At 40.7% G+C, this 17,558-nt stretch overlaps 1 protein-coding gene across 1 annotated transcript in view; it reads left to right on the top strand.

Annotated features, from left to right (window-relative positions):
• Window positions 1-17,558, top strand: part of METTL15 (methyltransferase 15, mitochondrial 12S rRNA N4-cytidine) — a 757,304-nt gene that overhangs the window by 57,401 nt on the left and 682,345 nt on the right. The gene's annotated exons all lie outside the window — the stretch shown is intronic.

The following is a 17,558-nucleotide window of genomic DNA, read 5'->3' as shown; positions in this document are numbered from 1 at the left end:
TCTCCTAGTCCCAGTACACAGGAAGCAAAGGCGTCTGCATTTGATTGTAGAGGGCAACACATTAAAGCTAGACTTGTTGGCATTGCCAGTTCTTGTTGTTTCAGCCTGGTAATCGAAACTGGAAGGCATTGCTTACAGTGCTTACCTTGTGTCCAGATATAAATTTTAAGGCAATATGATTTGGTTTTCTTTCCTAATAAGGTCTAATATAGATGCTCTTTTGGTTTTTACACGCACCAGTGGTGACTTGAGGTTTTTCTCGCAAAAGGTAATTTTCTCCTTCACATACTACGTGTTTGGAAGCACTTGGGTGCAGAGATGTAGGTGTGCCATTCATGCCTCTGTTTTATATTACTAACAGGTCCTTCCCTGCACCCACTGCATTACCCTGTAGTGTTTTGCTGATACCCACCTCTTTATTCCAGTCTCCACGACCACCCGAACACTTCTTTAAAATATAATAACCTATGGGATGTGTGCCTTTTATCTGCAGCAGCACACTTGTCATCAGAGGTGAGACCAACACCATCCCCTTCTAGAGGTGTACTTACTTCTACTGGCGTTACAATTTATAAATAACTTGTGACTTGATGAAATTGTATTTTATTTCACTTCTCCAGGTAGGTCCTATCAGCACAGCAGCTTACAAATGTGCTAAGAGAGGAAGAGACCAGTTTCTCGTGCTCCAGTGCTACACAGAAAGCGTTTTTGGAAGTTACGTCTTTATTCTGTTCACTCCGTGCAGTTTTTCCATTTAAAATTGTTTATGCCATACATATTCCCAGAGAAATGGCGGTTTCCAAATTGCTGGTTCATGCTCTTCATATGCACTTGCTTGGTCTATTGAAAATAATAGACACACTGCCGTGTGACGAGGCTGCAGAGTAGATCTGAGAGAGCCCTGGGTGTTTGTTTCTAACTGCTGTCAGGTTCCCGCGCTTTCTTTGTTCCGACAGCTCCGTTGAAAGTCTGCTCACCTCTTCGCTGTCTGGTGTAATGTGTACGTCAGACGCAGGACGGGGGTAGAACAGGCTTTCAAGTGCATGTGTAGGTTGGATGGGCCTGCTGGAGTAAAACAGCAAAGCTCGCCTGATAAGTTCCTTCCAGGCTTCCACCTCTTCCCAGATTGACGGTTTTCTGCTTATTATCTGTGGAAGTAGTTTCTCTATTTTTTTCTTGCTTGGAAGCAGGGCCTGTACTTGTTTATTGATGCATTAATTCAGACAGTTTGACATGCCAGAATTAGTCCGTTAAATTACACGCAATACACAGACCTGAACTCTCCCCAACAGTCATGATGATTTGGCGGTGTTTTTTCTCTGCAAGCAATTCCAAATAAGTATGACTGTGGTTTGGAGTTTTCCTTCTTTAGGAGCCAGTATTTGCAATCTTTTAGACACACAGAAACCTTCAGTTTTGTGAAGAAGTAGCAAACCCTGAACAGAAATCAAGTGGCACATTTTGGAGGTGCACCAGCTTCACAGGGATGACGTGCTGGAAGAAAATCAGCCACTTCATGCATTTGTTTTCATAATAGAAATTGGAGTATTTTGAGTATATTTCTTATCACCTTCCTACTATAAGACCCCTCCTGTTAAGAAATTCTAAAATCGATCTACAGATGTAGCTTGTTTAGGAACATTCGTATATTGGTCGTAAATATAGGCCTACAGCGCTCTCTGGGCCAACTTTCTTACAATTGGTCCTCCAATGGACCTTTCCCCAGACTGAGAGGTGATGGGTGTTAACATTACATCATCAGTTTCAGTTAAGAGTGTAACCCATTTGAAGTTAAGGCGAACCAGTATCAAGCAAACAAGGTTTTCCCTCACACCAATACAAAACAATAACAAACGTATTTCATGCTCAGAGGAGATTCTCACTTTGGCTTTCTTGTGTATACATGATTACATCTAAATTACCCAAAGTAAAGTCCAAGCTAACAGGATGGTTCTAGAACTCTAAAGGATCTAAAAAATCAAGTAATTTCATAAAGGAAAATAGAACACGTCAGGAAAATAAGCGAGAAGTTGTCAGCTTTTCAGAAGCGTAGTTAAGACACTTCTTGGGTCAGGGGATTAAGTGTTAGCCTAAGCCACACTATGCAAAGAATCAATGAAAGTGTAAATGTCTGAACCTCGCAAAGTCCAGGCAAAAGTGCATTAAGGGTCTGTGAGAGTTTCTGAAGGGATCTACACTCCAACGGTATGAACACGGAGTTATAACACACGAGTCTTTTTAGCGACACCCCTGTGCATGCAAAATCAGGGGTCCTATTGTCCTTCTCCCTTCTCACGTTGTAGACTACAACATTCACAAGTATCCCACACTGGGCATGGGAATGACATTGTCTTCTCACACTCTGGTTAGGTGGTGACATTGCTGAATAGACCTTTCAGTTAAAGCTCTACATGCTCTTTTGTCAAAGTTGTCTTCTCAGGCTCTCTCTCTATATCATTAGTACAGTAATGTATCTATTCTCAAACTAATAATGCAGGTGAATACCTAAAAGTCATGTTAGCAGAAAAAGGAAAGTAATTCTTTATGCCGCATGAAGAATTGTAGGGCTAAAATGTCAAATTAAAGTATTACAGCAAGAGTTCACATTTAATATGCATGTACGCATTCAAGCACAATAAATATACCATGTCAGTACATTAGATTTACATTACACAGTGGCATACAGTAATAATCATGATAATCAAGTATGGCTAAGAACTACATTTAAAAGCAATACATGAAACATTAGGGCACAAATTACACAAATGTCGTTTCTAGTGTAATCACATTTTGCACAGTTGAGGATGGTTCCTATACAATCATTTAAAAAGTGAATTTCATTTAATGTATTAAGTCAAACATTTTGTAAGTAGATTTCATATTCTAGTGAGTGCATATCTACTAATTAAGGGTGTTTTTTTAATATCTCATTTAATGTGGTTAAAGCACATAGTTTGAGTAAATTCACTAGTCTTTCAGTAAATGCACTTTAGTAATAATGTCAACTGCAACACTTATTTTAATATTATTAGACCACACGAGAAACATGTGCTAAGTGCACATTCATGTTATGAAATTGTAACGTGTAAGTGGGTAGCCAGTTTTGCGCTACACTAATAGTGACCACTCGTAATGAGCGGGGAGAACAAATGATTATTGTGATGAGGTAATTAACTGTGATTGGGAGATCCTCCTGGTCAAGGCCATGTGGAAATGGGAAGGACCACCTCCCTGTCAAAGTACGGTGCCTGCCTGAGTTACCATCTTACTAACAGTTAGAGTGCCACCTACACATTGGAATTGCACACTGCAATTGGTTGGTTTCAGGGGTTTTAATATATATGACATATATCAAATGCATAATGATAGATAACTACACAGCCAATAACTCAAGACTGAGGCTGACCATTCCTCTGTTGAAAAATATCCCTATGTAAGACTGTATGGTTCTATAACTATCATAATACCTAGCCAGGTATATCTACATTATGATTATTTGCTATCATTATTAAGAAGACACCGATCACCCCAAATGTCTATTAACGTTTTTAAGATGCATATATATATATATATATATATATCAAAGCTCTCGTTCCAACAAATTAGAAGCACTCCAAGATGGGTGATCCAAACGTTTTTAATCCGGTCAACAAAACAGACGCGTTTCGGATGTCTAGTCCTTCGTCAGTGTTTCACACATAGTCAGTATTTCCTGGCTATAAATCAACACGTCATTGCTGGCTATACATGAAAAGCAATGACGGCACCAAAAGTATTTCATTTCGTATGTAAACACCGCGGCCATTTTGAAATGGGCAAATCCAAGTATTAAACATTCTGTGCGCTCGAAATTTATACGGTGCCAGGTTGTTAAATCATTAAATCAAGCCGTGTATCGGCAAATAGGCCGCGTAGGGCCGGTGATTGTAGCAACAATAAAGCTGTGTATCGGCATTGCACCAGCCATCCTATTACATACCATACCGAACAAAACCATTTAGAGTGCTCATGTAATAGATCATATCGGAGGAAGGGGTTGTCACCTTAGTGGTTTTCTTTCATTGTTAAATATAACCCCTGCCACACATGATCATAAGGAGGTTACTGGGTCAAAATTTTACATCAAAAAGAGCAAATCAGAAAAAACAGAATAAATCTGAAAAAATCTGAAGAAATTACTACAGGTTCAAAATATCGAAATAACATTGCAACAGTTTACCAAAAACAACTATAGTCTCTATCAGAGACAAAATAGTCCAAAGCCATCTCATGCCACCAAAACCTAAAAACATGGGAACATTGAAAGAAATGAAGGGTTTTTCCCCCTGTGGGAAATGTAGAGCGTGTGAAAACAGTCGAAGAGTACTGACCTACAAAATACCAGGATGTTCTAGAAATAGGGAGATTAATAAGTTTATTACCTGCTCAACTCCCTTCGTGGTTTATTGTCTATCTTGCCCGTGTGACTTGAAATATTTCAGCAGCACGATCAAGAGTGTTAAACTGCGGATTCTAGAACACCAACGGGCCATAACAAATCAGGATGCAACATATCCGGTTGCCCGGCATTTTGCCCAATCACATGACAGCAATAGGGATGTATTGCAATATTGGGGTGTAGATCATGTACCTCCACAACCCAGGGGAGGAGACAGACTGCTTAAGCTGAGAAGATTAGAATCACACTAAATTATAGACCTAGATACTAAGACCCCCCACGGCATGAATAGTGGTGAAGAAATGACAGTTAATTTGGGTAAATGAAATATGAGACTATAGTTGTTTTTGGTAAACTGTTGCAATGTTATTTCGATATTTTGAACCTGTAATAATTTCTAATGATGTTTTCTGATTTATTCTGTTTTTTCTGATTTGCTCTTTTTGATGTAACATTTTGACCCAGTAACCTCCTTATGATCATGTGTGGCAGGGGTTATATTTAGCAATGAAAGAAAACCACTAAGGTGACAACCCCTTCCTCCGATATGATCTATTACATTTATTTATTTATTTATTTATAAGATTTCTATAGCGCACAAATACCTTCCGGTGTCTCGGCGCTGGAGTTCACAGATTGCAGGGGGGTCCTATTTAAGATTTACTGATTAAAAAGCCAGGTTTTAAGATGTTTTCGGAATATTAGTAGAGATGGGCTAAATTTGATATGGAAAGGAAGCTGGTTCCATAATTTCGAAGCAGCAACCACAAAGCGTTTGTCTCCCCATGTTGCTTTCTTTGTACGTGGAATTTGGAGCAGTTGGGATGCAGATGAGCGTAGAGATCGATTAGGTTTGTAGACACTGATGTTTTTTAAAAAAAAATCTGGTCCGGTATTGTTCAATGCCTTATATATAATGCACAAGGCCTTAAACTTTGTGCGGCTTCTAACCGGCAACCAATATAGTTGACGAATGATGGGAGAAATGGATGAGTATTTAGGTGTGCCGGTTAGGATCCTTGCAGCAGCATTTTGAACAAGCTGTAATTTGTTCAAAACTTGCTCCTGCGCGTTCAACAATAGGCCGTTGAAATAGTCCACCTTAGATAATACCAAGGTGGACATTAAGGTTTTGCCTGCATTTGGGGGGAGAAAAGGGAGTAGTTTCTTTACCATTCTTAGGGTAAAGAAGGACGCTGAGACCACTGCATTGGCGTGGCTGACAAAAGCTAGCCTGTTATCAAATAGAACTCCCAGATTTCGGACTTTTGATACTGGTGAGGGTGGAACTCCTAGCTCTGAAGGCCACCAGACTGGGGACCAAGACGGGGTCAGCTCACCAAATACCATAACCTCCGTCTTGTCAGAATTTAGCTTTAAACAATTCTGATCCATCCAGGTACTGATGGCTCTCATGCCCTCCTGGAAGTTAGCGGCCACTTCTGCTCCATTTTTGTGGATCGCCAGGACTAGCTAGGTGTCATCGGCATATGAGGTTGATACAATACCAAATGACTTGATCACCCTCGCCAAGTCCGACACATAGATGTTGAAGAGTGTCGGACTTAGCGAGGAGCCCTGAGGAACTCCACAAGACAAGGTGAAATCAGGAGAGTAATAACTCCCCATTTTCACAGACTGCTCTCTGTCAGCTAAAAAGGATGCCAGGAGTGCCTTGGCTTTGCCCTGAATGCCAATTGCAGCGACACGGTCGATCAAGATGTTATGATCGACCGTGTCGAAAGCTGCTGACAAATCCAAGAGTATTAAGACCGCTGCACCACCTTGGTCCATAATTATCCTGACCTACTCTGCTGCCTTTATCAGAGCAGTCTCGGTCCCGTGACCCTTTCTGAACCCAAACTGGGTATCATCCAGCAGCTCATTTTGGTCAATATAGCTCGACAGTTGTAGGTTCATTGCCTTTTCAAAAATTTTTGATGGATAGGGGAGCGAGGCAATAGGGCGATAACTTTTGGGCTCTAACGGGTTTAGTGTTGGTTTTTTCAAAAGAGGTTTTACCGTCGCTTTTTTCCAGATTGAAGGGTAGTCACCTGTCCGAAACATGGCATTGCAGATGTTGGTGAGCACCGGGGCTATCAGATTAAATATTGGTTTAAGAATAAGTGGAGGACATGGGTCCAAAGGTGAGCCTGACTTAACAGAGTTCATAAGCTCTTCCATGGACAGCTGGGATAGTGGGGAGAAGACCTCCAAGGTTGGCTTTGGTGATATAGGAGGGATCTCCAAACTAGCTGACTCGGTAGTAGTTCTTTTGGTAAAATTGTTAAAAATGTCTTTGACCTTTGCTTTGAAAAATTCTGCAACCTCATTACAGAAAATTTGAGATAGCTCTATGGAGGCGGGGGCCGGTGGATTAGCTAATGTTTGACCACCTGATATAGCTGTTTGCTTGACTTTTGAGCTGATTCTATTTGTGTGCTATAAAAATAGCATTTTTCTGTAATTATGAGTTTTTTATAGCTCGACAAAGCTTTCTTATATGTGTCACTGTCATTGTTATCGTAGTTCCTACGCCAGCGCCTCTCTAGATTTCGGCATCGTTGTCTCTCAAGCCGTAGTGGTTCCGAGAACCACGGTGCAGATGGTTTAGTGCGGTTTGGCTGCATTTTTTTATTAGGTGCTACGCGGTCCAAGGCATTATTCAACCAGTGTCCATAATTATTAGATGCTTCATGTGGATCGGCTGTGTCTTCTGGTCTTGTAGATTCGAGGATATTATTTAAGACGGTGGGATCAATGTTTTTCCAGACGCGACATTTAATCTGAGGGCGTGAGGCAGGAGAAGAGTTTTTATGGTTCCTGATTAAGATGGAAAATGTAACTGCCAAGTGATCCGTCCATATAAGCGGGAGTACTGTAGGGTGAGTCATATAGGAGTTATTAGTAAATAAACCATCTAAGGTATGACCTGCTTGATGAGTGGCTGAGGAGACCTGTTGTTCTAAGCCAGCAGCCAAGAGATCTGAGATAAGCTTGTACGAGTCTTTATCTGCAAGGTTTTCTAAGTGGAAATTAAAATCTCCCAATATTGTATAATCGACGTTGGCGGCTACTGGTTCTAATAAAAAGAGGGATTTCAGAAAGGGTATTCGTGAGATAGGTGGTCGATACAACAGAGTTCCCTTAAAGGTTTGTATTGGAGAGAGAGTAATAGTGAAACCTAAAGCTTCAGCAGAATCATGGTCTAATGGTTCAGTTTTTAGAGCTAAATTTGTTCGGTGTATAATAGCTAGACCGCCTCCCCTTTTTCCAGAAGATCTATCTAGTCTAATCACATGATAGCCATCCGGGGTGGCTATACTGAAATCTGGGCCGGATGCTGGATCTGCCCAGGTCTCAGTTATAAACATAATGTCTATGTTTTGGTTAGCTATGAGTTCGGCCACGTCTTCCCTATGTTTTATAAGAGAGCGTGCATTTATAAGTGCACAGTTTATGTATTTATCTTCGTTTCCAGTGACCAGGAGAGATACTTGTTGTGTGTGAGGTGACATAATCTTAAAGGCGCAGTTTGGGCACACCTTGGTAGGTTGGTTACAAAAGGAATACAAATCAAAATGACTACAGCTCTTATGATTTAATGTGTTTCCTATGCGCAGAAGCTGTGCTCTAGAATAAATGGTTACCTTCGTTGTGTGGTGGGAACTACGGGGGCCAGGGGGTCTAGCGCACAGCGCGATCCCAGCGCGGACTGGCGCAGACTGGCACCCCTTTGGCACGGCTTCGGCGCGGTGACGGTGCTCCCGCTGCGCTTCTGGGTAGCCATTGTTATGTTCTAAGCCCCGCCCCCAGCTGGAACGTTAACTCCGTTCTGGTCAGGGAGCCGGCCCTGAGGCACAATGGAGCTCACCCTGCCCTCCACACAAACGGCACGAAGCCGCGATGGAACGGGGCTAACGGTGCAAGAAAGCTGAAATACTTGTGAGTTTAAAACTTTAAAATTTACAATTTGTACTTCAATTGCATCCGATTTTAAAATGCATTTAGTAAAGCAAACGTTTTAAAAATTAGCGTTTTACAATGGGCTTGACAGCATGCAGAGGAGGATCCCCTCGCAATCTGCACGAGCTCTTCCAGCAAAAACACACAAGGAGCTGCCACCACCTTGCTTCTTATGTTCTAAGCCCCGCCCCCAGCTGGAACGCTAACTCCGTTCTGGTCGGGGAGCCGGCCCTGAGGCACAATGGAGCTCACCCTGCCCTCCACACAAACAGCACGAAGCCGCGATGGAACGGGGCTAAGGGTGCAAGAAAGCTGAAATACTAGTGAGTTTAAAACTTTAAAATTTACAATTTGTACTTCAATTGCATCCGATTTTAAAGTGCATTTAGTAAAGCAAACGTTTTGAAAAATTAGCGTTTTACAATGGGCTTGACAGCATGCAGAGGAGGACTGTAAATGGTTTTGTTCGGTATGGTATGTAATATGATGGCTGGTGCAATGCCGATACACAGCTTTATTGTTGCTACAATCACCGGCCCTACGCGGCCTATTTGCTGATACACAGCTTGATTTAATGATTTAACAACCTGGCGCCGTATAAATTTTGAGCGCACAGAATGTTTAATACTTGGATTTGCCCATTTCAAAATGACCGCGGTTTTTACATACGAAATGAAATACTTTTGGTGCCGTCATTGCTTTTCATGTATAGCCAGCAATGACGTGTTGATTTATAGCCAGGAAATACTGACTATGTGTGAAACACTGACGAAGGACTAGACGTCCGAAACGCATCTGTTTTGTTGACCGGATTAAAAACGCTTGGATCACCCACCTTGGAGTGCTTCTACTTTGTTGGAAAGAGAGTGAAGTTGTGAGCATTGATAATTGACGCGCGGTACCGGCGCGTTGAAGCACCCGCCCACGAGTGCCCTGGGATTTTGCGGTACAAGCTGAGCTGGAGAATATATATATATATATATATAAATATATATATATATATATATATTATATATGTATGTAAACCAAAGTGCCTTGAGCTCGGCACACGACTGCGCTTGTGTGTGATGCAGCCTGCTTCCTGATCCAAGTAGTGCTTTTTTTTGCCACCGCGTTTCGAGGTAACAACCTCTTCTTCCTAGGCAGCAATTATAACACCAGAGGCTCGCATTACTGACGAGTGTTACCGGTTTTATTCATCCATCACCTGCCCTTCAATGGGCGTATGCAAAGTTCAGTCATTAGTAGTGCATGATGGGACATTGAGTCCTTTAATGCGAGAGTAAGTATTTATTTTAGTAAATTCCAATGTTATTTGCTTTTTAATTTTCATTATCTCCTTAGTAGGATATGGTTCAGTTAGGCAGGCTTATTTTCCGCATGTAGAACGTCGTGCCACGCAAGTTCTACCGGAAATACTAATCAGTAATGCGAGCCTCTGGTATTATAATTGCTGCCCAGGAAGAAGAGGATGTTACCTCGAAACGCGTTGGCAAAAAAAAGCACTACTTGGATCAGGAAGCAGGCTGCATCACACACGAGCGCCGTCGTGTGCTCTCCCGAGCTCAAGGCACTTTGGTTTACAGATTCTTTCATGGCAGCCTGGCCATGGGGAGAGGCACCATCCTGGGCTGGAAGAGCAGTTTCCAACCAGCCGAGTGAGGCTGCAGGTTTGAACTATCAGAACTTGCGTGGCACGACGTTCTACATGCGGAAAATAAGCCTGCCTAACTGAACCATATCCTACTAAGGAGATAATGAAAATTAAAAAGCAAATAACATTGGAATTTACTAAAATAAATACTTACTCTCGCATTAAAGGACCCAATGTCCCATCATGCACTACTAATGACTGAACTTTGCATACGTCCATTGAAGGGCAGGTGATGGATGAATAAAACCGGAAATACTAATCAGTAATGCGAGCCTCTGGTGTTATAATTGCTGCCCAGGAAGAAGAGGTTGTTACCTCGAAACGCGTTGGCAAAAAAAAGCACTACTTGGATCAGGAAGCAGGCTGCATCACACACGAGCGCCGTTGTGTGCTCTCCCGAGCTCAAGGCACTTTGGTTTATATATATATATATATATATATATATATATTCACTGAAAAAACCATAGGTTATAGACCATATATAGTTAGGAATTAGCATTTACAAAACCTTGAAAATTCCCTGAAAAAACCATAGGTTATAGACCATATATAGTTAGGGATTAGCATTTACAAAACCTTATTTTACTCGCATAAAACCATTGAAATTCGCATATATAGTTAGTTGCGCTAACTATATATCGCGCACCCGCAATCCACTGCTGATGATGTCACATATTACATCATTCATGACATGGTCAGTGACATCACTGATGACATCTCAAATGACATCACTGATGACATCACTGATGACATCTCAAATGACATCACTGATGACATCAATGATGACATCTTAAATGACATCACTGATGACATCTCATTTGACATTACTGATCACATCACTGATGACATCATTCATGTGATTATACGATGAACCTCTTCAGACTCTGATATAACCTTAGATACACTCAGTGTAAACAGACACTCACAGACTGTCACTCATCCATGGAGTTACTCACACACCTAGTCAGTCATGCAAAGAATCAATCACACCTCCATTTCCTCAACTATACAGTTATACACACCTTACTTATTCAAACATATACTAACACATATTTACTCTCTTATACAATCCCTGATACAAGTTCACAATGATCCACACAGCCACTCACACATTCACTGGCTCTTATGCACAGTTATTTATATATGTCAACTCTCACATGTACTGTGTTTTACATATGTACTTACTTTGACATGGTAGCACTGAGATATCCATTCACTCACCAATACACTCATGCACACAGTTAACCCCCCATACAGCTGTTTCCACATGCACTTTTGAACCCATACATCTAGTGAATCAACTGCTCACACATCTATAAGCTTCTTAAATAAATCTATGCACAAAGTCATACACCTCCCAGCCACCCACACACACATTCAGTCTCCCATACAAATACTTGGGCAACCAATCAATAACCCATATAGTTACTCATACAGCTACTGATCAACACATGCAGCAGTTTACAGAACAACAGACATAATGATGCACAAATTAAGACAGTTTAGTCACTAACCCATGCACTCAGTGAGACACATCTAATCACTCTCTCATACAGTCAGTAATGCACCTACTAAATCCTTCATCCAGACACTTATACATCCACTCATTCTTCAATATGTAAGACATATTTTAACTTTACAGAAACATACAGTCACTGGATGTTGTCATCAGTGATGTCATCAGTGATGTCATTTGAGATGTCATCAGTGATGTCATCAGTGATGTCACTGACCATGTCATGAATGATGTAATATGTGACATCATCAGCAGTGGATTGCGGGTGCGCGATATATAGTTAGCGCAACTAACTATATATGCGAATTTCAATGGTTTTATGCGAGTAAAATAAGGTTTTGTAAATGCTAATCCCTAACTATATATGGTCTATAACCTATGGTTTTTTTCAGTGAATTTTCAAGGTTTTGTAAATGCTAATTCCTAACTATATATGGTCTATAACCTATGGTTTTTTCAGTGAATTTCATTGGTTTTTTAAAAGCTTAATTTTTAAAAGCTAAAGCTAAATAGTTTTTTAAAAGCTATAGCTGTAAAATATATTCTTTATTACGTGACATATCACGTAGCCACGTGAGACGCCTCATGACACGTCGCATAAACGTGACGTATCGTCTCTGCAGCGCAAACAAAACCCGTAACATAAGCGCGCCAGAGCACGCTTACAGATACATATATTTTTTTTAACCTTAATTAGACAAAATCCACACGTGCACATATCTTGAGGCCTTGCAAAGGCACATCAAACAAACAGTCCCTACAATTTTGCCAAGTTTGGTGGAAATCTATTCCTTTAAATTTTATTTTACTGTTTCTCTTGGTTTTCCCCTTGTTACGCTTACCGGAACGCTACCCGGTACGCAAACCGGACGCTCCAAAAACACAAGATGTCGGACTCCCGTTACGCTGCCGGTTAGCTGCCCGGTTGGCGTACCGGGAAGCGCCTCTACCGCGAAAAACTGCAATTTTTTTTTTCTTTTGCCCCGCGGGGCACTTTAAAATCCCCCTCATCAATCCTAGGGGGTCAGAAGGGGTCTACCTTGCCCCCTTTCCTTCATTTCCCCCTTCGTTTTTCACCACCTCCTGTCTCTCGATCCTACCGAGAGACAAGATGGCGGCCGCTCCGGACTGTTTACAATGTTGACAGCCAATCAGCTTCCCCTCAGACTCCCGTTACGCTGCCGGTTAGCTGCCCAGTTAGCTGCCCGGTTCGCGTACCGGGACGTGCCTCTACGGCGAAAAATCGCAATTTTTTATTTTTTTTGCCCCGCGGGGCACTTTAATATCCCCCTCATCAATCCAAGGGGTCAGAAGGGGTCTACCTTGCCCCCTTTCCTTCATTTCCCCCTTCGTTTTGGCCTCCTCTTGTCTCTCGATCCTACCGAGAGACAAGATGGCGGCCGCTCCGGACTGTTTACAATGTTGACAGCCAATCAGCTTCTCCTCAGACTCCCGTTACGCTGCCGGTTAGCTGCCCAGTTAGCGTACCGGGACGCGCCTCTACGGCGAAAAATCGCAATTTTTTTTTTTTTTTTTGCCCCGCGGGGCACTTTAAAATCCCCCTCATCAATCCTAGGGGGTCAGAAGGGATCTACTTTGCCCCCTTTCCTTCATTTCCCCCTTCGTTTTGGCCTCCTCTTGTCACTCGATCCTACCGAGAGACAAAATGGCGGCCGCTTTGGACTGTTTAGAATGTTGACAGACACCGGAGAGCCAATCAGCTTCGCTTCGCAAAGCTCCGTTACGCGAAAAGTACGCGAACTGGTGCGCTATCCAGGACGCTGTCACAGATATATAAATTTTTTAAAACGTTAATTTCTCAAAATCCACTGGAGCACATATATTGAGACCCAGCAAAGGCACATCGGGCTAACAGTCCCTACAATTTTGCCAAGTTTCGTGCAAATCCATTCAGCCGTTCGAGCTAAAAGTGAGGCCAAACGCCCTATAGAAATTAACATGGGAAAAACGCGTTTTGGGACCCCCCTTTTTTCTCGGCCCCCCCTTGACGAAACCCCCCCAAATTCTCAAGGGCTTCTCAGAAACAAAATGTGCCATTTTCCTGAAAATTTCAGCCGATTCCGTCCACAAACGCCAAAGTTATTAGACATAGAATTTTCAAAAGTCCCATAGGAAAAAAATCCTAACTATATATACCTACTGGCGACCGCCAGTAGGTAATATATATATATATATATATATATATATATATATCTCTCAATGAGACCACCGCTTTTGCACTAACCATCCAGCACTCCAAGGGTTATTAATCACTATGTTTTATTTTTTCTGTAACTACAACATATACGTGTTTCTGCGCCTTCACGCTGACTTGTTCACAATGTAAAAGCGCAATTTTGTTTGCATTAAAATAACTCTCCTAACTAACGACATTCATGAAGGACTTAACCTCTTTCAGCACCATAGAGTTCATCACATCGTCAATACGGACGCCATCTTATAATATGTTTGATTAAACCATATTATAAATGATTTTAAATGTTCTGCTAGTGCATATACTCTGTTTACACTTATTAAACAAGCATTATATTGAGATTTTTACGACATAGCAAAACGTTTGTGCTCAATCAAACAATCTGAATTCATATATTTTGCAGTGAAATAAATTACTTGCGTTCTATTACAGTACTTGATTGATCATTTACATTTCTACATGTCATCCGTCTCCCCTTTTCAATTATTGTCTGCCATTTATTCTTTATTGTATGACCGACATTCATCAAATTAAAGTGCTAGTGCTTAACTTTGACATTCATTATATTTTTTAATGACAAGTGCTAGTGCTTGAATTATACAATCCCATCTTCTCAAAAGTGCAAGTGCTTTACTATGCATGATTTGGTTCCTTTTTAACTGATCTCTGTACACTTCTCTATAGTACTAGACAATTCTAAAGCGCAAGTGCTTTTTAGTATATTATTTTAATAAAAAGCCTCATATACTTTACAATACACTCTTAAAAAAATGAGGAACATTTTTTTCTTCATTTTCCATTTCTTTTCATCCTCCAAACTCATATCTAAACTAGTATTCTACTTTAGTGTAATAAATATAAAGTGCTATGTCTAAAGTGTTTCAATCTAAAATGTCAATGTCCTTCGTTTTAAAACTTCACATGAATAAACTTAAACAACAAACAAATGGTTCTTGAATGTACAGGCTCATCTCTATTCTCTTAGTCTCATCATCATTTTAATACACGCAAGGATACAGATCCTCATCTACATTAAGCCCATGAGGTTCCTTGCTGTCAAACTCCAATATGAAATATGTTTCTAGCCTACGGAGTTCCTTCTCCCTATTCCCGCCTCTCTTTTTTCTGGGAATTTCGGCTCAATCGGATATGTCCTATCCTGATTGATAATCGCTCTCTGATGTTGCAATTTTTTTTTATATACAGGCCGGGTTATACTTCCTATATAAATCTTCTCGCAAGGACATTGTAACATGTAGACCACAAAACGTGATCTACAGTTTAAAAATCACTTAATTGTAATGGTTTTATTAAAAGATGTCTTAAAATGCTTCCGATTCATTCCATGATGGCAAGCCTTACACTTAAAACACTTTCTAAAACCCATTTTATGTTGAAGCCATGTGGGAGCTCCCCCCCCCCCTTTTCTTGATATTGACTCGCCACAATCCACTCTTTTAATGATTTCGACTTTCTATATGTTATTTCAGGATGATTACTCACTTTAGGGCCCAATATTGGATAATCGCTTATAAGATGCCAGTGCTTATTTAAAATGGACCTCACCTCCTTGTGTTTGGTAATAAAAGTTGTTCTGAATCGATGATTCTCCAAACCCTGCTGTTGCTTTTTCCTTCTCTGTTGGATTCTGGATGGTTCAAATAACACCCTCTGTCTTTCCAGATCACTGGCTTTTGTGGCATCTCTACTTATAACCACTGGTGAGTAGCCTTTCTGTAGGAACCTTCTGGTCATTTCCTGTTCTATTCTACAATATTCTTCTGGGTTGCTACATGCTCTCTGAGCCCTGTAAAACTCCCCAAAGGGTATACTCCTGATGAGTGGTGCAGGGTGGGAGCTCCCCGCATGTAGAATAGTATTACCAGCTGCTGGCTTTCTAAGGATGGTCGTTTCTAGTTTCTCTTCCACTGGTCTTATCCTAATGTCCAGAAAATCTATGAAGGTTCTACTATAATGTCCTACAAACTTCAAATTAGGAGTATTCGAGTTAAGGTCCCTGATAAACAGTTCTATATCCATCTCCTTGCACAAAAGATGTCATCTATGACCTCCCCATAATAGGATATGTTATGACCATTGTTCCAGCGACGACTCACCGAGCACCTGCTACTCCCACCAGCCTAGTTGTAAATTAACATTGCTAGGGGCAAAGCAGGTGCCCATGGCCGTCCCTTGTTCTTGCTGGAACAATTCTTCACCAAATAAGAATATATTTTTAGTCAAGCACCACTTCATTATTTCTAAAATCATTTGATTGTGTCTAAAAAATCTCATAGGTCTTCTATTTAGAAAATATTCAGTGGCTTTCAAGCCATCACTGCCTTATACTAGTGTACAAAGTAGAAATGTCAAGAGTCACTAGTGTCATAGTTGTATCATTCCAACGGATATCATAAATACATTTAAAAAAAAATCAGTTGAATCTTTGATGAATGATGATAATGTGCTTACAATGGGATTTAAAAAATAGTCAATGTATTTAGACAGTTTTTCAAACAGGCTGCCACATGAAGATATTATCGGACTCCCAGGTGGAGTGATGGTGCTCTTACGCACCTTCGGGAGCATGTACAAGACCAGTATCACTGGATTCTCTTGTTTGATGAACTTATACTCATCCCAACTTAACAGTTCTTGTTTTCTCCACAACTCCAGTCTTGTAAAAAATTGTTCTTTCACCCCATATTCCTTTATATCAATTCTTCAATAGCACTCTTTGTTATTCAACTGACTGAGTGCATCTTGTATAACTCACGACCCTAAAGCACGACATTCCCTCCCTTGTCTGAGGGTTTCACCAATACTCCATCTTCTTTTTGGATTCTTTCCACAGCTTTTTGTATTAAAACTTGTTTAGGATTAATCTTCCTCTTTTTTATATATGCTCCACTTCGTTCTTTTCACTGCCAATGAGTAGACACAGTACTGCAGACACCAAAAGATTTCATTCCTTTTTTTATTATTTGTTTAACCACTATTAATGCATTTGAATGGATGGTAGACGTGTTTTGGCACTCTGCCTTCAACTGGACCAGTTCTATATTTATCGGCATCTTAATATATATATATATATATATATATATATATATATATATATATATATATATATATCGTTCCCATCTAATCCGTCTTATAATTTTCTTAGGTTGAAAATAAAGAAAGCTTATTAAAAAAAAACCTATATTCACATTCATAGAATAACAGTTATCCTTTAAAGCAAACACAAGGAGAGGATGACCGGAGCGCTGAAACTCCACAGACACTTACCTCCAGTCACAGATCTAGGTTGAGTCCATCATCATCATTCTTTAGCTCACTTCGCCACCTCAGTTCTGACTCAGCTATATGGAAATCAGTCTTGACCCTGTGCCTCATGGGAACAGTCCAACCTGAACTGCTTTGGAACAGATTAATTTTAATCTGCTTGGTACAGGGTCACCACTCGCCATGGGTTCTTATCAAGTAAAGAGGAATCAACAGGGGAGCGAAGTACAAACTCATTTATTAATCTTTCATGAATGGGTCTCTATTCAACGAGCACCATGGAGTTGCTCAAGGAGGGAGCACGCTTAAACAATGGTTACATGGGTTTTTATAGGGAAGATCACGAAAAAGGAACGCCCAGAGCTAAATAGAACTTTGGAAAGAACACACAAATGAGGCAAGGCAAGAATCAACAGCCTCGGTGTCTTGTGCAATTGCTACGTCTTAAGGCTGAAAATATAAAATGCTATTCTGAGTAGACTTT

Source organism: Lissotriton vulgaris, chromosome 2_2 (genome assembly GCF_964263255.1).
Source record: "Lissotriton vulgaris chromosome 2_2, aLisVul1.2, whole genome shotgun sequence".
NCBI lineage: Eukaryota > Metazoa > Chordata > Amphibia > Caudata > Salamandridae > Lissotriton > Lissotriton vulgaris.
Note: the sequence above shows the minus strand (reverse complement) of the source record. Positions and strands in the feature narration are given on the sequence as shown.